A 24,007-nucleotide genomic window follows, 5' to 3' on the forward strand; every position below is an offset into this window, starting at 1 on the left:
AGATGTATTTTAGCATATTGCATGAGAAGAAACATACAATAATAACACTTCATGTTTTGAGTGTAGCTCAGAACGGCTCTTGAGTGTGACATGCGCATGAAGAAAGATGCCTTTTATTTACTCACGCTAAAGTATACCTGCTTTATCAATCATATCTAGTCACTCAATGACACAAAAATGTATGCCTTATGTCAGAATGAATGCTGATGGCTGTTAAGCCTCTTTTTATATATTTTTTTTTTCTCTTGCACATACACACATAGCACACTTTTGTGTTGTAAAGGCAGGCTGTATATTTTATTTTTTACAGCATACCTTTACCCATATTAGTCATATGAGGTCACAAAAATATCAGACACTTTCAGTCACAGAGTAATTAATAGCTGATGGTGAATTCTATATCTATACAATACAACCCTTTTGGACCATGCACTTTGTAGTGCCGACTGTTTTTTTTCTTTCTTTTTTTCCGTACACCTACGCCGTGCGCTTCAGACCATGCGGTTATATCGTTAAAATAGACCTCATTGACTTTCTTTGTATTTGATAAATACAGCCAATACATTCTTCAAAATATTGTCTTTTGTGTTTCAGAGAAGAACATTTAAAACTACACAAGGGTGAGTAAACGATGACGAATTGTCATTTTTGGGTGTACTATCCCTTTAAGACTATATTTTGATATCTCTCAAGACAAGAGCCCCATCTTGTAGATTGATCAAAAGAGATTTCCAAGACTGGACCATCCAATAAACACAACCTTTATGAGAAACAAGCACAACGCTGTCCGACCACTGAGGTTCAAATCCACAAACCCGGATTTAACGAGAACACGTACGTTAAACAGCATTAATAGCCTAGCCGAGCACTTAATGGATCTGTTCTTTTTGTTTGCGTAGAGCCGAGTGGAAGGAGGAGCAGGAGATGTAGAGCGGGAACGAAAGCGAGAGAGGACGTTCTCCAATTATGAGGTGTGAAGCGAATGTACGTGACCGTGTGTCCATCATGTGCAAAAATACACATTCTCGTGTGTTCGCCAATGCGCGCGGTAACACTTCACTTCCTGAAATCGGCCCCCACCCCCGGCCCCTTCTGATCTCTGCCTTTAGAAGAGTCTCATTCAGACCTGGCACAGGCTTCTCATTCGCCCCGGCTCCGGCACTATTAAATTAAAGCACCGGAGCCCATTTAATAAGCGCTGTAGCGGATCATTTGAATAAGGACAGTATTAGTATTCCAGCGGAGCCGCAGCTAAAAGCTGCTGACCTTTTCCTCCGCACAGGAGATCCTTGAACACATCCCGTCAAATCACAGCGCCTGGTAATAAGCCATCAACGCCAAAGAGTGTTAGCACATAGGGGATTTTCTTTTTTTCATGCCACCAAACAGAACAGCAAGGCCGGCGTATTGCGATCTATCAGCAGGCCGGGATCTAAGAGGTGGAGGAGGGGGCAGAAAAAGGCGAGTACGGGATTTATCACGTCGCCCTGCTCTCGTCTTGTACAGTGGGAGGGCTTTTCTTGATACAGCATTGATTTATGTGCATGTCAAGGGGTGTGGGATTGATCAGCGCGCATCAGAAATCCCCACGAGTGCTCTCATAACAAATCATAGGCTGACCTTTGCTGAGACATATTTAGCCCTTGTTGCACACTCGAGAAAATGCTGTTAGGTGCCACCAGAGCAAGTGCATGTATTTGTTTATTTTGTTGTCATGCTTGACTACCATAGAAATATTCAAATTACAGAGGACATCATGCCGATGCTAGTATGTCTGCGCGGCATGAGAAAAGCATTTTACAAAACAAATACGCTTTTCAATTTTGACCTTGAGAAATAAGGACGAGGAAATATCTTTATCTGTTCTGCCCAACGTTGTTTTGTTTGTTTGTTTCATGACACAATTTGTTGGCCGGTTGATTGTCAGAATTAGTGATGGGATGCTTGTCCACTGTGATGCAAGCCCAGATACTGTAGAATGTTGTTAAATAATGAGGGAAAAGTTGTTAGAAGTTCAAAAGATTTTACTGTTAGGTAAACAATATATGATGGAGGAAGGGATTCAATAGTGGCAGTAAAGGCCTATTTACAGCTAGTACACAAAAACTTTGACTACTAAATTCCAACAATGCATTGCTATGAAGTTGTAATATATTGTATGACAATGACTTGTAATTAGTTTTATTGAAAAGCGAGATCAATCTTTTAATTACTATAGTTAACCGTCTCGATATATCCATCTCAATTTAGTGTGGCTATCAGTCACGCACTTCTAACTAAAATAACCTTGAATTTGGTTACATGTTTTTGCCTATCAACTTGCGAGATGTATGATATCCCACCATGTAAGCAAAGTCAAGAGTGATTACAAAGTGTTTGTTGTTCGATGGGTAGCTTGTGCGTTCCCACGATTGAGGAACAGTCTATTATTCGCCTTATTCACCTGGCGGCCATTTTGAAAACTCTAACGCCGTTGTGGGGTACACAAACCCGGAAGCTGGACTCCGATACAGTACTAATCAGTAGCAGCATTCTGTTTCACTGCACTTCGTCACTCAGGAAAAAATCCTACAGAGGACAAACCTTTCACCGTTTTCCGGAGGATAAGGGATTACATGGAGAGTGGATTAAAAAAAATATCAGAAGGGATCCTGGTCGTAATTTCTGCATTTTACTACAGACGAAGTTCGAAAGACTCAAGCAATAGCAAGACTGGGACATGTCAAGTCAGCTTTATTTAGCGCTTTTACAATACCGATTGTTCCAAAGCAGCTTCACGGTGTAAACAGGACAATATTGCAACAAAATTTGATTCGGCTGCAGTCATTCTGGAGAAAACGGTGATGTTATCAACTTATTTTAATCTATCATATAGTGTCAACGTGGGCAGATCAGTATTATAGTTGATACAGTTAATTTACATGTGGGAGATATATGTATGTATAAGCTACTGGATCATCATATATGTAAAATAAAATGTCCATTTATCTAAAGAATAAAGTACAATTTTATGACACATGGATGATGTCTTTCATAACTTTACAACTGGTCAGAACATCAGATAGAAATAAGTCATTCAAAAACATTGATAGGCATACTGGTCTAGGTTTGTAAGTGGTAACTATGTACATTTATTGGTATGGAGGAATACAAATGGCCTGCTTGTATATTGTAAGTATGGAAAAACGTACCAGAAAAGGGCAGAACATTAGAAATTACATTAGGAGGAAAATTAAAAAACATTAACAAATGAAAACTTATTACATATTATCAGTGAAAACATATTATCAGTGATGCATTACATGATTTTGTTACACACAGCAGGCAGAAAGTGAGTGACACAGAATGCTGCTATTGATTAGTACTGTATTGGAGTCCAACTTCCGGGTTTGTGTACCCCACAACGGCGTTAGAGTTTTCAAAATGGCCGCCAGGTGAATAAGGCGAATTGGGCTATGGTTGGACATCTATTACATTTTCACTGACATCCCAAATTTGACCTTGGTTTAGCCTAGACATCAGGGCTATGTTTGGTGGGTATTAGATGCAAAATTGCTCGCTGGGTATTCAGTAATTAGTATTTTTATTTTAATTTTATTTTATTTCAGAGAATCAAAATCCAGCATTGGACTTGATATGTAATTTGGTTACAATATTGTAAAAACGCTTTCATGTAGTTTTCATGTAGTCGCAGCAGATTTGCTGGGATTTTTTCTTTAGACAGATAACGGTCCAATAAATAAATAAAGTTAAAATTACAATGGCACAATCATTGCATCAATGCATCATTCATTTTGGAGTTTAAACTCAAACAAAACTCTAGCATGGAGTACAAAACTCAAACATCATTAACAGGAAGAAATCAAACCAAACATATTTGATATGATTAAAAGAAAGCAAATAAGCTCTAAACTCTTTTGTGTTGTGTTTGGCCCCCAGAAAAGCCCGGTCGATGATGCTTCCCAAAATGAAAGGATTACTTTCATTTATTCCTGGGGATTCCTTTTATTTGTTTAATATAGACTGCAAATTGATCCTTAAACAATATAAATTGCTCCTGAAAACACAACAGCAACATTAAAGCCCACAATGCCAGTTTACCATAATCCTGTACCCATTAAAACTATGCATTTGTGAAACTATGCAATGAAACAAATAGTTAAAAAGAGCCAAACAGATGTTCTGCCTCACAATAACAGGGTTCAAGTGGAGCAGGGTGCCCCTAACCGGCTAATAAACGGCCCCAAATGAGCCTGCAATTAAATTTATACACTTGATTGCACTGCTGTCATGTCCACTACAGGCTTATCGAACACCTGGGATCCATTTCCTAATAAAACCTCAGGAAAAAAGAAGGAGAGGGAGAGGAGGGGCTTTTCTAGTGTCTGTACTCTTGATTGGCTCATCTTATGAATCAGATGAGGAATGAATAACAAAAACAGATGGTATGAGATTTGTAATAAGAAATTATGAAAAATGGAAGACGTGGAAGAACACAAAGCATAGGCCTACTCAAGTCAATGGTTTGCAGCAAATTCATTAAAACAAATTTCCTTTTGATGAATATGCTGTTCAGTATTGGTTAAAAGAATGTTAGCCTACTTTATCCAAAATGCAAGTCTTTAAAAAGGATAAAAATGGTTGTGGTACTGGAAAAAATACAACAGCTAAAGACACTGCTAGCAGGTACAGTACAAACAATAACTGAACAATTTTTAACAGTACGGAGATGCATATGCAAGTACAGAAGGAAAAATGTGCAATGACATTACAAAGATGTTATCTGAACATTTTTCTCTCTGTTCTCTCGCTTTCCTTCCCTAATGAGGACTTCAGCTAAGAGGACAGTCACTCTCTGGCTCAAAAATAGCCACTTATAGATAGCGCTCTTTGAAAAGCTGTCAAACTGATCCACTGTAAATATAGCTTTCTCTTATCAAGTCCTCTTAAGTCATAAAAACACTCTTAACCTCCCGAAACATTCGGACTCCATTACAGCTAAGCTGATGTGTGCTGTGATGGGCTATGCTAACTGAGTGTTTACTTGTGGAAGCAATTAGCAGAGTTAGCCGCTCAAAGGCAACACGATGAAGTTATTTCGCAAAATCACTATAAGAGAATACTGAATTAGTGCAAATCCTCTTACATGATCCAAAAAGAAGTTTGTTAATTAAGAAGCTGTATGACATATTTTATAAAATAAAATCAGACTAGCAAAAAGACGTGTTTAATTTTACATCAAAATCAACTGGCTACGAGAGAGCATCCCATGCGGTCATACAAAATCTGTGTTCTTCTACTAATATTAGACCAAATGAGGAAACTAGTCATGGGCCAGCCTAGCCTGACGTGGTCATACTCAATTTTAGTCAGAATATGAGTCTGATACTGCTCCATTGGGCTGTAATTATCGGGCGTGTTTGAACCGAACCAGGAAAGACCTCAATTGGATAGACCTACAACCAATCAGAGCAATGGAGCGACACATAACGTTAGTTTTCAACAGCGCCAGCTGGAATAAACAATCTTTGCCGGTGTTGTAAAAAAAAAGATTTTAAGGATACACAGTTACTTACCAACAAGATCATCATTTCAGAGAGAAATAGTGAAGGTGAATGCATATACGAACAAGCTCTCCGTTTAGCATTAGAACAAATTAAACCCCACCAAAGTGCCTTCGATCACATGGATGATTACATTACTGTTTATCATATGTCCGTCATCGTCTAAAGCCCGCACTGATGATTTCCTTGGTCCAAACAGTTTCTGTTCGGGCATAATCACTCCTCAATAGATCAACTCCAGACCGAACCGCTCGAGCTCAAATGTTGTGGGCGGGGCTGAGTTCGGCTGGCATCCAGGCTAAGGCCAGCCTTAATTCAGCACAGCTTTACAAAATTACAAAGTAATTTTTACAAAGTTAGAAGAGTTTATATATTGTCCAGAAAGGGGAGCACTAAAGCAGACAACTGGAAAATTTCACACAAAATGTATACTTTAAGGAAAAAAAAAAGAAGTTATTGTTGTATATTTTTTTGCATATCTTTTAAAAATACAATAAAAATGGCTGAAAACAGCAGTATGTAAACACCTGCATCGGAGGTAAAGGCATAAATTACAAATGTCACTTCCCTTATTTGATTATGTTTCAAATTTTGTGACCGTGTCCAACAATTACCTGGCAATATTACCTTTTTCTTGAGTTACCTGGTTCACTGAGTAAGTAATGGCAATTTAACTTGGTTAAATTAAGTATTTGTCTCAAGTAGCTGACAACCAATTGATTCAATATGTGGCAGAGCAGAAACAGTGAAGCAGAAGAAAACAAACATAAGGATTCCCCCACCTTATCCAGTTAGTAGATCACAGAATTGTTTTAAATACTGGGAACAGGCCTTTTATTTCGTCTATATTCATTCGCTTCAATGACTTTTCTTCTTCAAAACTTTTCTTTTTCTTTTTTCGAATGACTAACAGTCACCATTACTGCCAAATAGGTTACCTGTGAGTGTGGCCATAAATCTTATTAACATAAACTAAAAATGTCTCATTGCTTTTTTCCTCTCTGAAGCAACCTGTCTCGAGTGCGGGCCATCTGTACATAGTTATCGCTGTGCTCACACAGATGGCCGCCAAACGCTTTCAAAGTTGCTCCGTCCGCACATCTAACCTTACAAAGCAAACTAATTAGCAGTAAACGCATTGCGAGGAAGAAGTCGTTTGAACGTGTTTTTTTTTTTTTTTTTTTTTGGACTGAGGTCTAATGAGGAAAGAGAGCACGCAAGCTCTGGGTGCCGGAGGTTGTTTCTGGAGCTAAATGTTTATGGTCTTCTTTAAGACTCAAATAAAAAGTAGAGGCTACCTTGAGCCACGGCTTCTGTCCCTGCACATAAGCTGTTTTTATGAGCAGCTTTGGAGGGCACAAGGTGGAGCAGGTAAGATCCTAAAGTTGGAGTGTTAAGAGTGTGCCAGTAGGCAGGGGGAAGGTTAAAGGCCTGAATGCTGTTTTAGTAACTGCAAGGTCAATGAAAAGCCCAAGCTGATCAGGATTGGCTTTTACAGTCCTAACATACATCCACATCCCACCTAAAAGGGAACAATCTCAAAATTAGGAACAAACACTCTTTCAATAACGTTAATTGAATGTTCATTCAAAGTTATCTTGTCTACAATAATGTTCTCAAAACATTAATCCAAAAACATTATTTATACATTGTACGTTCATGGAATTTTTTTTTTTTTTTTTTTTTTTTTTTTTTTTTTTTTTTTTTTTGCCAGTCATCTAACGTTTCAGAACATTCTAAAGTAGCATTCCTATAAAGCTTTCAAAATGATCAAATTTAATTTTCCCTTAAAGGGTTCACTCAAAAATGAAATTTATGTCATTAATTACTCGCCCTCATGCCATTCCAAACCTGTAAGTCCTTTGTTAGTCTTTGGAACACAAATTAAGATATTTGTGAGAGCTCTCTAGTCCCTCCATAGACAGCTATTAAATTAATACTTCCAAGGCCCTGAAAGGCAGTAAAACCGTCGTTAAAAGAGTCCATGAGAATACAGTGATTCAACCTTAATTTTATGATACGACGAGAATAATTTTTCTGTGCAAAAAACCCCAAAAAAACGACAATTATTCATCATTTTCTTCTCATCCGTGTCAGTCCTTTAAGCAGATTAGGTTGGCCAGCTCCTGCATCAGCATCACACGCATGTGTGGTGGTGCTCACATGAACAGCTTCGGCCAATGGTAAGCCGCCGTTCTGGCATAACTCTGAAGTAACTCGGACTGTATTTACTACGTCAACAGCATAGGAGACTGACAAGGACGAGAAGAAATTGTTGAATAAAGTCATTATTTTTGTTCATTTTTTGGGTACAAAAAGTATTCTTTTTGCTTCATAAAATTAAGGTTGAACCACTGTATTCTCATGGACTCTTTTAACCTTTCTGGGCCTTGAACGTATTAATTAAATAGCTGTCTATGGAGGGATCAGAGAGTTCTCAAAAATATCTTAATTTGTGTTCCGAAGATGAACCATGGTCTTCCAGGTTTGGAACGACATGGAGGCGAGTAATTAATGACAGAATTAAAAGTTTTGGGTGAACTTACCCTTTAAAGTTTGCATAACCAAGAAAAATGTTTTGAATGTTCAGAAAAACTGAAATTATGTTTTCATAACTTAATAGGAACATTCTGAGAAGTTCTGTGGTGAGTTATTATTAATAAGCAAAGAGTACAACATTTCCAGTAGCCTTTTCTGAGACCTTTACTTGACTGTTTTGATGGCCTTTTGTGATGTTTTTGTCTTTCATCAGAATACACCTTTTGGAGAGCCTTTTTTTTTTACTCAGGAACTCAATTTACAGAAAGGAGGACAACTCCTTAGAAAGCTAATTAGCTAGCGCGGTACGTGAGCTAAGAGGAAATGTGAAACAAGCCTGCTGCCAAACGTAATATTATTTTCATTATTTCCTTCATTATTTATTTATGGATGTGTTCAGAATTAATGCTAGAAATCCTGGTGCGAGACGCTGGCAGCTCTGGCGGGTCCGGTGGCGCAGTTAGTTAGCATGCACGCACACATAGTTCCCCGGCACCAAATAAAATTACAGTGTGTGTTTCCTGTCCAATTCAATTCAGCTCCATCTTTATAGTTTCAGGGGTAAACAAACCTGTCTACAGCTATTGTGGTTTGAAGAAGCACAGTCGCCACTGTTTGCATTAGCATGTGACGTTTACAAAACAAAAAAAACTTGACGTTAATGCTTGTACTGGTTCTTAAATGATGTAGCGTCACATTACAGTTCACTGCAGACAAGAATCTCTTGTCTAACCCAACATGTGGCCATTTTAGCAGCTAGAAAAAGATCACCCCGGGCTTTCAGTAGAGGCACATTACAAAAACATATTTCTTTTCCCGTTTTCAGCCAGACATTTCTGATAAAAGTATCTCAGAGGCTACAGGGAGTGCTGGTTATTCTCTTGACATATTATTTTTCAGTTATTATATGAATTTCCCCCCTTTCACCACATTGAGAAAATTGAGAACGTATGGTGTGCAACTTTGTTCCTTGTTCTTTGAGGATCCATTTTGTGAGAGGGGGCGAAGGGTTGGGTGCTGTAGCAGGATAGATAAACACAGAAAAATGGTCTCAGCATGTCAATTTGGTGTTTTTACATTGACCATAAGTGAGGCGTTCCTTCCTGCTCACATCTCAAAGAGCAAGCCCCGCAGCCATGTGTAGGCAATCATGACAGATATGTTCTCTTGCCGCATTTCCCTTGTCGCGCTGCGCGGGGCTTCAGCGAGGGGCACGGTAAATGCTAACACGTTGCGGAGTTGGAAATCCTCATGAGCTTGTCTCATTAGCGGCTAATTGGAACGACTTTCCTCTGTCTTTTGTTCAACGTCACATTTGTCTTTCTTCTTTTTTTTCCTCCATTGAACAGGGGGCAGATGGGGGTGGAGGATGCATATTTCTGAGCCTACAAGATTTAGCAGGGGAGTTGGGCCCGTATTACTGCAACATAAACACTGCTGTCCCGCGATTAACCTTAGAAAGCGACCGAGTGCAAAATTAAGCACTCAAAACTGCACAACCAAATTAGCTCTAGAGATGGAAGAGAGGACCTCTCCACTCTGCCATTGACTTTTCCCAACTGGGTAATACTAAAGAAAACAATAACATAGCCAAATGGCGAGCCACTATTACAGTTTCCATTTGAGCTTGACTGCAGGCTGCAATGGCCCATTGAATCTGTTGCATAAATTGGCTTGGTTACCACTCAAAGCAGCCTTAAGAGACATTTCAAATTGTGTAAACCTTGAATAATGTCTCGACGTGGGATCAGAATCGAAAATAAGAAAGTTCACATGCTATGGTTAGCCTAGTAATGTTCATTTTATCATCTTAAAATTACATTCTGGATTTAAAACACTTTGATTATCCATGAGCTTTCATGGTTATCTGAAAATCTTGAAGATTATATATATCATTCTTGAAAATATATAAATATAGCTTCACTTACACAAGTTAGACATATCTTAAATTATGATATTTTATTACTTAATAACACAAAGGTCATTTTTTTCTATTCAAAAGGAACTCTTAAAAATAAAGGTTTCACTCTATATATATATTACGTTTCACTGTATTTTACTGAAAAGAAATTACTGGTAATAAGGCAATAAGGTAATTAAGTTTAGGGATAGGTTCGTGGTTAGCACCTAGTTATAATCCAATAATTGTAATTGCTATAACAAGTACATAGTATGTACATGCAGAACAGGACTGTAAAATAAAGTGATACCAAAGGTTTTTATTGGATCGTTCCATGAAGAACCTTTACAATCCATGGAACTTTCCCATTGCAAAAATAGTTTTTTTTTTTTTTTTTAGCGGAAAAGTTTCTTAGAACTGGGTCGCTAACTGCCCCAATATGTAATAATGATTGGTGACAAATGCATCCATTTGAGGGGTTAAGAACGGCTCGCTGAAAAGGTTTTTTGGGGAACCCAAAATGGAATATGTATATTCTATGGCACCAATACCCCTATTTGGAACCTTTAGTTTTAAGATTGAGGAATAAATGTGGAAAAGTTTGTCACACCTTGTGTTGTTTCTGCCAGTGTGTACAGCTCTGCAAAGCAAAGAGGAGATTTACATGAAAGTCGTAGACACAGCAAACAAACAAACAAATACAAACGTTACCATTTAATTGAATGACACTGGTGATGATAATGGACTTTTTTGTGTTACAAAATTAGACCTCAATCTCAAGAAGGAAAAAAATCATCTAATTCATCTCAACAGTAGGATTGCAAAGTTGACTCAAATCATGTTTAGCAATGGTGCTATACAAATGAATTGGCCAAATTTTAACGATGCCAGCAAGGCAATTATTTTTGAGCTGAAACCTGAAAAGGAGGAACCATGGTTATAATTACCTGCATACCGTGAAAACTGAGGTCAGGAACTTTGACCTTGTGGTCTTTACTGATTTCCAACAACAGGAAAAAGAGAAAACTTCAGCTCAAACGCCTCGGGCTGAAGAAAAAGAAATAAAAAACAAAGAAAAATGAAACCAAAGGACACGAAATAAACCCTATTGCCCCCTTCTATTAAAAAGGACAGGATGTGACCAGGACCATATTTATGCATCCAGAGCCTTTTTAAGCTGAGACTGGAAAGACTCTTGGGGGTGATGGGAATGTGGAGGTTGCACATGTCTAAAACGCTGGACTTCTGCATCACAGGTTTTTTTTCTAAAGTGATACTGACATTGCCCTCTCTAAGACCCAGCCATTGCAAGATCCCTAACAAGGTATTAACACGGTAATGCTTCCCTCAAAGAAGGTGCTGTTGCAAAAGTCATGTCCCAACCTCAAAGACCCGTCCACAGCTAGGGCCACAAACCATGAACATATTTACACATGTAGTGTTTACTAGAGAATCAAGCATAAAGTGTTACTGATTGTAAAATGCCTTTCCACTTATGGGCCATATGGAAGCATGCATGTTCATAATGTGAAGTTTATTAATAAAGCTTGCCTCAGGCCCGTTCATGTTGTGCATCTTTACTACATTAACGCAAAGCTAAATAACAAATCATACCATACCTGGAGGCACCACAAGCTCTCTTCACATGCACAGTTCATCTGTGGCTACATCAATGAAGAATAGGATAAATCATCACAGGTTGCACTGCTAGAACTGTTTTGCTGAAATGTGATCTATCCATCTAGATAAAACAATAAGTATGTCAATATTATCATTACATCATGATTTCATATATCCTCTACTCTATAATATTCCAACTGAGAAAAAAGCAATGTGTTTCTCAACCTTTTTTTTTTAATTATTTTTTTTTTTTGAATCTCATATAGAAATGAAATGTGTTCAGATAGATTCATTTAAAATTAATTTAATTAATTAATACATTTTAATAACCCTGTTTGGAAGTCACTGGTTTAGACGATTGTGTTGTAGTCAACTTTGTTGATGAAATCTGAATATTCAGCAGCAGTGTAGACACAGCAAGAGTTTAGTAGTAGTGTATGGTGTGTGTGTGTGGGTGGGTGGGTGGGAGTGTTTGTGCTGATTGTGTTGAGCGTGCACGGTGCCCATGAGGAAGCTCATCTGTTACGGCGCGTCTGCATGGCTTGTGCCACTGAGGGCGGATGACAGGGTGTCACAGCAGCAGACAATGATGGATGCACCACATTCAGTAGGCAACTTGGGCAATTGGACACATTAACAAGAGGCACCTGCTTTTCTCTCCGTACAAATCTATTAAAAGATAACAGCAATGGCAGATCCCACTCAACTAGTAAATGATAACTCTGTCTGCACTGTGAGAAGAGGAGATCCTCAAAAAACGCTGGCTTAAACCATAGCATTGCTGGTCAAACAGTGCCATCTAGTGTTTAGGATGATGAATGCCGCTGCATGGCATACAGGCATACACGACTAATATTCTACACTGGGCTCCTTATTTGACCACTATTTCTAGTGTTCCTTGTTGTCACACATTTTAGTCTACTAAATAATTATTTAGACATTAATTTTTACAGTATGCTTTTAGAGATGTGTATATATATATATATATATATATATATATATATATATATATATATATATATATATATATATATATATATATAGTGCAATGTAGTAATATATAATCTAATAAATTATTACATTGCACTACTTTTTGATTACTTGTGGGTTACTTTTTTGACCTAACCTGCTTATAACATTGATTTAAATAGTATAATCTTATTACATTGATAAAGTACCATATTGATAAAAGTATTGGTTGATTGAAGTGCCTTAAACAAAGACTACATTACGTTAACTAACACTATGTAACTAACTAATAGTTAACTAAAAGATTCATATTTTAGTTCATGGAGAAAAAATGAATTCTAAATAATTTACTGCCATTTTGTGAATATTAAGTAATCATGTAATCAACATAAAAGTAACTGTATCTGATTATGACCTTTTTGAAATGTTATATAATCTAATTACAAGTATTTCATTTTTGAAATCTGATACATATTTCAGATTGCATATAATCAGTTACTACTTAGCACTGTAAATACATATAGCATATCAGTATAGCATATCTTATCTGCTTGATTGCTTGTATGTTAACTATAATATATCCCAGCTTTAATATAATAAATGTGACTATAAGGCATGGAATTATTAAGATATTATAAATATTAACATTATGGCTTCCACTGCTTTGAAACAAAGTGTATTGTGAATGCTATACAAATACTTTTTTATTTTTTATTTTTTTTATTTCTAGTATTATTAGAAATATATATATATATATAGTTATTATAATGCATATCAAGCTTTTGTGACTAACATGAGTTTATTTTTGAGGGCATGTTTTACAGTAGTTTAATATAATTAGCAAAACCGCTGTTAGTGAAAACTTTGTGTCCACTTGCCCCAGTCTCCTCTATATGCCTAAATCAATATGCGGACGTTCTATTTAAGCTGTAAATGTGATTGTGATCCATTTTACAAGTTTTAATAACATCAGACATACATCAATCAAAATGGCTGATTATACAGATTCAGGACTACACACTTCTGTGTGGTTTAGTGGGTAAACAATAATGTGTCAAGCAAGACTCAACCTGCCTCAAGAGACAAGTGTGAGACTGATGCGACAAAAGCCCCCAAGGCAAATTTTAATGATGGATTGAGAATCATTATCCTTCTGATGGTGATGTGAGTGGCAAAAGACATTTCTTGTGGACATGTGTGGTCTGTGCTTGATGATTGGCTTGATATTTTTTTCTACTAAAAGTCTGAGAAACTAGGCTAATGGGTTTCTGTAAGTGTACTCAATCCTCTGCGCTCCTGTGAATATGGGGATTCGTTTGATAGACAATCAGACGCAGTTGTTGCTCGCACTCAATGGAATGAATGAATTAGAATCGGAGAATAATGACAAAAGCTGTGCTACAATAGAGCCATGTGGTGATTTCATCTGTTAAATCTTTAGTAATTTCATTAATTAATTAAAATAATGATGTACATATTAAATAAAATAAATAAAAATTATCATGCTTGGAAAAAGTATAGGCTGCAGTGTTACAATAACGAACAGCTGAACAGATTACATTTTAATTATTTAATTATCCATTAACAAAATGGAAATGAACAAAATGTACTGCATATGCATGCTAGTGAAGGCAGCTGAATTTTAGCTTTTTCTTGTTAACAAAAATAACAACAATATTTTTATTTTAAGTAAATTTATATTAAAATGGTGTTCTCAGTGGTGCATTGTTAACAGAAGCAACACTACTACTACTACTACTACTACTACTACTACTACTACTACTACTAGTAATAATAATAATAATAATAATAATAATAATTATTATTATTATTATTATTATTATTAGAGTGACTTATATCTTTGAATGTTAAATAAATTAAAAACAACAAAAATTGCATTATATGTGTATTAATTTTCCTTTCTATTACATTACCTTTTTATATTAAAATGTTGTGCACAGTGGTGCATTAATAAAATTTAACAGCAGCAACAATAATAATAATTATTATTATTTACATCTGAACATATTTAGTAAGTGACTCAATATAATTATTAATAATAATAATAATAATAATGTGTTATTACTACTACTACATTGACTTATATTTTTAAATGTAAAATTTAACAAAGTTGCATTACATGACCTGATGTATTTTATTATGTTATCAGTCTAGATCAATAGGGAGGATTTGGTTTGTCTGCTGCATCTTGTAGATCATTCTTTATTTTGGTGGTAATAAACAGGATAAAGTCATTAAGGATGTATTCTGTATTAACATGGCAAAGCCAGTGCATCTTTTAACTGCGCAGAGCATAAACATTAAGAGACTGTGTCAGGCATGAGGGCCAGAGCTAACTAGCCTGATACATACCTTTACGACTGGCAGTTTGTCAAGCCGCTTAAGTGTCCCCTTAACAGAATTTACGGTCATTTGAAAAGTGACAATGCTCAAAAACGGCTACTTTTCTCCCTACTCCTTCGCGGCCCACTAAAACCCTGTCATAAATCTAGTCTCATATCCAGGCAGATGGCTGGTGTTGTCAGATATCACATGCCAACAACGCTTTTTACCGTCATTGTCTTGACAGAAATATGATGCGGAAACTGAAGTATCACATCACTTAGCGTGGTTTAGCCGAAGTCGCCTGGTGCCATTTTAATCAATCAAATTTGTCATTTTTTTTACTGTAATGATCTTATGGTAGGGACCCAGCATTAAGGGGATGCAGAGAGACTTATCTATCACTTGATTTGTGACAATCATCGCAGATTTTGTACTGGGGACTCCAGAGCAACAGCATTTTTATCAAATGGACCAGTAAGTTATGAAGTAATTCCTCTAGGCCAAATGGAAATGCCACTCTTTACCTCCAACACAGACTCAGTCAGTTCTGTAATGAAAAACTCAATGCTGTAACAAGCACACCCAAATGTCAAACCGGCCACAGTTAAAGATCTATATTACTGCCATGGACATTACTTTGACAGACTCATCGCTGACATTTGATACTTACTGATTGTTGTATGAAAACATGTTTTCTGTAAAGCTGCTTTGAAACGATACTATGTTGTGAAAAATGCTATACAAATAAACTTGAATTGAAGTGAATTTCCTACAAAAGCAGTTTTGAATATACAGTGAGGAAAATAATTATTTCAACACCCTGCTATTTTCCAAGTTCTCCCACTTGGAAATCATGGAGGGGTCTGAAATTGTCATCGTAGGTGCATGTCCACTGTTAGAGACATAATCCAGAAATCACAATACATATATATTTTTTAAAACTATTTATGTGTATGATACAGCTGCAAATAAATATTTGAACACCTGTCTATCAGCTAGAAATCTGACCATCAAAGACCTGTTAGTCTGCCTTTAAAATGTCCACCTCCACTCCATTTATTATCCTAAATTAGATGCACCTGTTTGAGGTCGTTAGCTGCATAAAGACACCTGTCCACCCCATATAATCAGTAAAAACCAACACATGTACATGCCGTCTTAAGTTTGCCGATGACCATTTGGATGATCCAGAGGAGACATGGGAGAAAGTCATGTGGTCAGATGAGACCAAACTATAACTTTTTGGTCACAATTCCACTAAACATGTTTGGAGGAAGAAGAATGATAAGTACCATCACAAGAACAACATCCCTACTGTGAAGCATGGGGGTGGTAGCCTTATGCTTTGGGGGTGTTTTTCTGCACTTGGGACAGGGCGACTACACTGTATTAAGGAGAGGATGACAGGGGCCATGTATTGCGAGATTTTGGGAAACAATCTCCTTCCCTCAATTAGAGCAATGAAGATGGGTCGAGGCTGGGTCTTCCAACATGACAATAACCGAAGCACACAGCCAGGATAACCCAGGAGTGGCTCTGTAAGAAGCATATCAAGGTTCTGGCGTGGCCTAGCCAATCTCCAGACCTAAACCCAATAGAGAATCTTTGGAGGGAGCTCAAACTCTGTGTTTCTCATCGACAGGCCAGAAACCTGACTGATCTAGAAAATAACTGTGTGGAGGAGTGGGCCAAAATCCCTCCAGCAGTGTGTGCAAACCTGGTGAAAAACTACAGGAAACGTTTGAGCTCTGTAATTGCAAACAAAGGCTACTGTACCAAATATTAACATTGATTTTCTCAGGTGTTCAAATACTTATTTGCAGCTGTATCATACAAATAAATAGTTTAAAAAATCGTACAATGTGATTTCTTGATTATTATTATTTTATAATTTTTCTCAATTGGAAAAAAAAAAAAAAAAAAAAAAAAAAAAACGTGTGCAGGTATAGACAAATGAGCTAAATAACAGTGTTAAATATTGTGTAAATATGTTGGCTTATTCTCCTCCCAAAAAATGTTGGGTAATTTTTAACATTCTTAGGTTATTTTTTAGGAATAACATAAGTGGTTCCCAAAGGCATTTCAAGAAAAAAAAGGAAAACTCTTAAATATATATATATATATATATATATATATATATATATATATATATATATATATATATATATATATATATATTAGGGGTGTAACGGTTCACAAAATTCACGGTTCGGTTCGATACGATACACTGGTGTCACGGTTCGGTTCCGTACGGTTCGGTATGTTTTAGATACAGCAAAAAGAAAAAATTGGCAGATAAATTACCTTTTTTTATTATTTTTTTATTAAAACTAACAAGTATGATTTTTTTTTTTTTTACATTGAACAATGATGGAGCTATACTTTACCCATCTTCTGTGTAGTTACAGGAATAAGACATTAGCTCTTTACATTAGCGTGTGCGTTGCAGGAACCCCACACCCTATAGTGCTTCCACATATGCTGCGTTTGCAGTCCGCAACTGATCCGCTGTTGCATACCACAAACACAGCATTTATTCATTATTTTTTATTTAAAATCCAAAAGTTTTTACTGAACATGCCTCGTCAGAATTCCAATTATCTTTGTTTACTCTTTAATAGAACTCAGGTTACGTAGCCAACTACATTTAAACAACATTTTATTAAATTCATTTATTCATATTTATATACTTTAGATTTAGCTCACACAAGTGGCAAAACATTTAAACATAGTTTATAGCCTTAAATCACAAACATTTTAAATTAGAAACTTACAATAGTCTATACAAAAACAGCCGACTCTCGTCTTATCTTTCGTTTTTACACCCTTTTAAAAGAAATCCTGCAGGTCAAAAAGAACTTTACTTTTCACCTCTAAGAAAGTACGAGTGCTCTCCATTATGGCACATTTTTTTAACCTAAATGCCAGGTAAGGTGTCGTTTTGTTGCTTTACTTGAGAGAAAAAAAGCCATGTGTTGACTTTGAAACAAGAGTATATTTTACATTATATGCATCTGTGGTGAAATTACTAGATTTTCGCGTCAGTACATGTTTATTTTAATGCGAACAATGTTCTATCACTTTAATGCAGCAGCGCAGCGCAGCAAAAAATAGACTCGGTACGAAAACGATCCGTGCACTGCTGCAGACGCAACGCTCCTGGAACTGACTGACGGACAGCATCCGTGTGCAGTGTGAAAGCTGTCCTCCGTTAACATGGGTACGGGAAAAAACGCAACGCACACGCACTGCAGACGGAGTGTGTGTGAAACGGGCGTTACGCCCGTTTCACACATACTCCGTCTGCAGTGCGTGTGCGGTGCGTGCTGCGTTGCGTGTGCGTTGCAGGAGCCCCACACCCTGTAGTCCTTTCACATATGCTGCGTTTGCAGGCCGCAACTGATCCGCTATACATACCACAAACACAGCATTTATTAATGATTTTTTATTTAAAATCCAGAAGTTGTTACTGATCATGGCTCATCAGAATTGCAATTCTCTTTGTTTAATCTTTCTGAGTAGACAGGTTAACGTAGGCTACAAGCCTACATTTAAACAACATTTTTTCAATTCATTAATTCATATTTATATATAAATATACTTTAGATTTAGCTCACACAAAAGGCAAAACATTTAAACATAGGTTATATCCTAAAATCATAAACATTTTAAATTAGAAACTTAGAATAGTCTATTCAAAAACAGCCGACCCTCGTCTTTTCTTTCGTTTTTAAACCCTTTGAAAAGAAATCCTGCAGGTCAAAAATAACTTTGCATTTCATCTCCAAGAAAGTACGAGTGCTCTCCATTATGGCACTTTTTTTTTTACCTAAATGCCAGGTAAGGTGTCGTTTTGTTGCTTTACTTGAGAAAAAAAGCCATGTGTTGACTTTGAAACAAGAGTATATTTTAAATGATATGCATCCGTGTTGAAATTACTAGATTTTCGCGTCAGTACATGTTTATTTTAATGCGAACAATGTTCTATCGCTTTAATGCAGCAACGCAACGCAGCGCAGCAAAAAATAGACTCGGTATGAAAACGATCCGTGCACTGCTGCAGACGCAACGCTCCTGGAACGGACTGACGGACCGCATCCGTGTGCAGTGTGAAAGCTGTAATCCGTTAACATGGGTACGGAAAAAAATACGCACCGCACACGCACTGCAGACGGAGTATGTGTGAAACGGGCGTTAGGTCTCATATCCGCGGCTATAAATGGACCACTCGCCGCGGTGATGTCTTTTGCCATTTGAATACGTTGGAAATGTCTGTCTAAATGCTGCGGGGATAGTTTGTGGGATAGTTTGTGGCTGTTTCTCCTTTTTATCGTCTTGTTGTCGGCGTAAATGAGTTGATTGACATGACATGAATTATTCCCGCTGCTGTACCATCAGCAAATGCGACATACCGTTGTTTTTTAATCCATCAATCTTGCCAACACCATCATACCTTACAAAGAATCCAAAGTTCACCCAAACACCAGACCAGTTGGTTATTGGAGGATCTTCTACGTATTTCTGGTCTGTTAAACGCAATAGCCATTTTGCCACGAGCATTCAGCGCGTAGCCTACTGAGTAAGCGAGCACCTGACTGAGCAGCCTAAAACATATTTGGTGTTTTTTTTTTCTTTCACTTCGGCGGTGTCAGGGGCATTGGCTGTTATGTCGTTTTGGTTATTGGGCTACCTTGTCGAAAGCATATTATTATATTTCACAAACTTTTTTTTTTTTCCAAATCTAATTAATTAGTCCAAGAACCGTTCGGTACATGATGCGTACCGCGTACCGAACCGAAAGCCTCGTACCGAACGGTTCAATACGAATACGCGTATCGTTACACCCCTAATATATATACATACACATAACACTTTATTTTGAGTTCAGTTCTCGCTATAACTAGTCCTTTGTTAGCATGCATATTACTAGGATTTGCTGTTTATTATGAAACACATACAGGTCCTTCTAAAAAAATTAGCATATTGTGATAAAGTTCATTATTTTCCATAATGTAATGATAAAAATTAAACTTTCATATATTTTAGATTTATTGCACACCAACTGACATATTTCAGTTTTTTTTTTTATTGTTTTAATACTGAAGATTATGGCATACAGCTCATGAAAACCCAAAATCTCAAAACATTTGCATATTTCATCCGACCAATAAAAGAAAAGTGTATTTAATGCAAAAAAAGTCAACCTTCAAATAATAATGTTCAGTTATGCACTCAATACTTGGTCAGGAATCCTTTTGCAGAAATGACTGCTTCAATGCGGCATGGCATGAGGGAATCAGCCTGTGGCACTGCTGAGGTGTTATGGAGGCCCAGGATGCTTCGGTAGCGGCCTTAAGCTCATCCAGAGTGTTGGGTCTTGCGTCTCTCAACTTTCTCTTCACAATATCCCACAGATTCTCTATGGGGTTCAGGTCAGGAGAGTTGGCAGGCCAATTGAGCACAGTAATACCATGGTCAGTAAACCATTTACCAGTGGTTTTGGCACTGTGAGCAGGTGTCAGGTCGTGCTGAAAAACAAAATCTTGACACTGGACTTCAGGCATTTTGGCATTTCCTTCTCCCCAGTCTTCCTCCAGACTCTGGCACCTTGATTTCCGAATGACATGCAAAATTTGTTTTCATCCGAAAAAAGTACTTTTGGACCACTGAGCAACAGTCCAGTGTTGCTTCTCTGTAGCCCAAAAGTGGCTTGACCTGGGGAATGCGGCACCTGTAGCCCATTTCCTGCAAACGCCTGTGCACGGTGGCTCTGGATGTTTCTACTCCAGACTCAGTCCACTGCTTCCGCAGGTCCCCCAAGGTCTGGAATCGGTCCTTCTCCACAATCTTCCTCAGGGTCAGGTCACCTCTTCACGTTGTGCAGCGTTTTTTGCCACACTTTTTCCTTCCCACAGACTTCCCACTGAGGTGCCTTGATACAGCACTCTGGGAACAGCCTATTCATTCAGAAATTTCTTTCTGTGTCTTACCCTCTCGCTTGAGGGTGTCAATGATGGCCTTCTGGACAGCAGTCAGGTCGGCAGTCTTACCCATGATTGCGGTTTTGAGTAATGAACCAGGCTGGGAGTTTTTAAATGCTTTAGGAATCTTTTGCAGGTGTTTAGAGTTAATTAGTTGATTCAGATGATTAGGTTAATAGCTCGTTTAGAGAAACTTTTCATGATATGCTAATTTTTTGAGACAGGAATTTAGGGTTTTCATGAGCTGTATGCCAAAATCATCAGTATTAAAACAATAAAAGACCTGAAATATTCCAGTTAGTGTGCTGTGCAATGAATCTAAAATATATGAAAGTTACATTTGTTTCAATACATTATGGAAAATAATGAACTTTATTACAATATGCTAATTTTTTTAGAAGGACCTGTATTAATGCCTTATTTATTCGGCATGAATTTTGACTTTATTCTAGATCCCTGGGCACCACAGCAATATGGCTGCACACTGCTCTGAGTGTGTGTTCACGGTGTGTGTGTTTTCACTACTGTTTGTGCACTTGGATGGGTTAAATGCAGAGCACAATTTCCAAGTATGGGTCACCATACTTGGCCACATGTTACTTCACTTCACTACTTCCTTAATCCTGCCCAATACCTAAATGCCACAAAAACTACTGTACTAACTAATAATAAGCAGAAAATTAGTAGTTCATTGAGTCAAAAGTTACAGTTTATATATATATATATATATATATATATATATATATATATATATATATATATATATATATATATATATATATATATATATATATATATATATATATATATATATATATATATAAATAAAGGGGGACCAACAGACAACTATAACTGCCAAAACAGCCTTTACTCGGCATGGGCTCCACTGGACCCCTGAAGGTGTGCTAGTGGTATCTGGCACCAAGATGTTAGCCGCAGATCCTTTAAGTCCTGTAAGTTGTGAGGTGGGGCCTCATTGATTGAACTTGTTCACTCAGCACATCCCTCAGGTTCTCGGATGGATTGAGATCTGGGGAATTTGGAGGCTAATTCAACACATCAAACTCGTTTTTGTTCTCCTCAAACCATTCCTGAACCAATTTTGCTTTGTGGCACGGCACATTATTCTGCTGAAAGAGGCCACAGTCCCCGGGGAATACAGTTTCCATGAAAGGGTGAACACATAGTCTGCAACAATGCTTAGGTAGGTGGGACATGTCAATGTAACATCCACATGGATGGCAGAACCCAAGGTTTCCAGCAGAACATTGCCCAAAGCATCACACTGCTTCCACCGACTTGCCTTCTTCCTATAGTGCATGCTGGTGCCATGTGTTTCTCAGGTAAGCGACGGGCATGCACCCGGCCCTCCGCATGATGTAAAAGAAAATGTGATTCATCTGACGAGACAATCTTCCATTGCTCCGTGGTCCAGTTCTGATACTCACATGCTCACTGTTGGCACTTTCCGCGGTGGACAGGAGTCAGCATGAGCACGCTGACTAGTATGCGGCTATACAGCCCCATATGCAGCAAACATTGTTGAGCAATTTGAGCTACAGTAGCTTGTCTGTTTGATCGGACCACGGGCCAGCCTTCGCTCCCGGCATGCATCAATGAGCCTCAGCCACCCATGACCCTGTCACCGGTTCACCACTGTTGCTTCCTTGGACCACTTTTGATAGATACTGATCACTACAGACTGGGAACGCCCCACAAGAGGTGCAGTTTTGGAGATGCTAAATTTATATTTATAATATGTTTTTATTTTTTGTGATTTAGTTTTTATTATATTGTTTTGGTGAATTCCGCCAGATAAATGTCACAATCTGTACATACTTTATTAAATCTCATTACAGTACTGTTTGCCTTCTTAATCTCGGACACAGAGTAAAAATGTTGATGTCAGGTTAGGATTTAAAAGCTGGGTTTTAAAAGAGAGAACCTAATATAGATCACAGTCATGTAAAAGCCAATAAAGAGGCACCATTCCTACACAGCTCTTAATGAACTTTGCTTCGGATGCCAAGTTCATCATTATTTTTTATCACCATGTTTATTTCCAATTTGACCTTTATACTAATTAGAGTTTGACCCTGAAAAGCCGACTCACTTCTGCCTTGACACTCTCAGTCAAGGCTAAACAAAGTTATTATGCCTTTATTCCCAGAGAGAGGAATATTGGAATTTTCTAATAGAGCAACCCATAGGTAACCTATTACAAAACTATACACAATCAATAGCTAATTTCTCTGCATTGATTACTGCTTGGACATTTAACACGCACCCTCTGGCAAGTCATAGGGTGTGTGTGTGTGTGTGTGTTTGTCAACTCCCCATTGGCTCGTGAGTATTACATCCATCGATTCCATGAAGAGGACTAAAAATGCCAAACTGTTCATTTATCTTAATAAAGACTGCTCAAGACTGGATCTGTCTCTCTTTGCTCTGGGCAAGGATGCAATTCATGTAGAAGAACAAATATTATACACAACACTTTCCAGGGATCTAGAAGCAAAACTACATTATGATCTATGACTTGGTCAAAACCTAATCATGTCTACAATATCACATATACTTTTCAAAAGTTTGAGGTCAGTAAGATTTTTTTTTTTTTTTTTGAAAGAATGTTTTTGAAAGAAGACTCTCCATTCTCACCATGGCTTTATTTTTTTTAAGGGTTAGTTCACCCAAAAATGAAATTTTTTTCATTAATTACTCACCCTCATGTCGTTGGACACCCGTAACACATTCGTTCATCTTCAGAACACAAATGAAGATATTTTTGTTGAAAGCTGATGGCTGAGAAAGGCTTCAGAAAGGCCTCCATTGGCATTCAGTACATTTCCACTGACCAGCTCACAAGAACCATAAAAGGCACTAAAGACGTCGTTACAAAGTCCATCTCACTACAGTGGCTGTACAATCATTTTACGAAGCGACAAGAATAGTTTTTGTGCGCAAAAAAATCTAAATAATGACTTTATCCGCCAAGTTATTATCTTCTAGTAGGTCTCTGACGTAAACTCACCTGGAACTCACGCGATAGCGGCGCTCCTCCTCTTCTGGGTCATGAATCGAACGGCGGA

This window comes from Pseudorasbora parva, chromosome 3 (genome assembly GCF_024679245.1).
Source record: "Pseudorasbora parva isolate DD20220531a chromosome 3, ASM2467924v1, whole genome shotgun sequence".
NCBI lineage: Eukaryota > Metazoa > Chordata > Actinopteri > Cypriniformes > Gobionidae > Pseudorasbora > Pseudorasbora parva.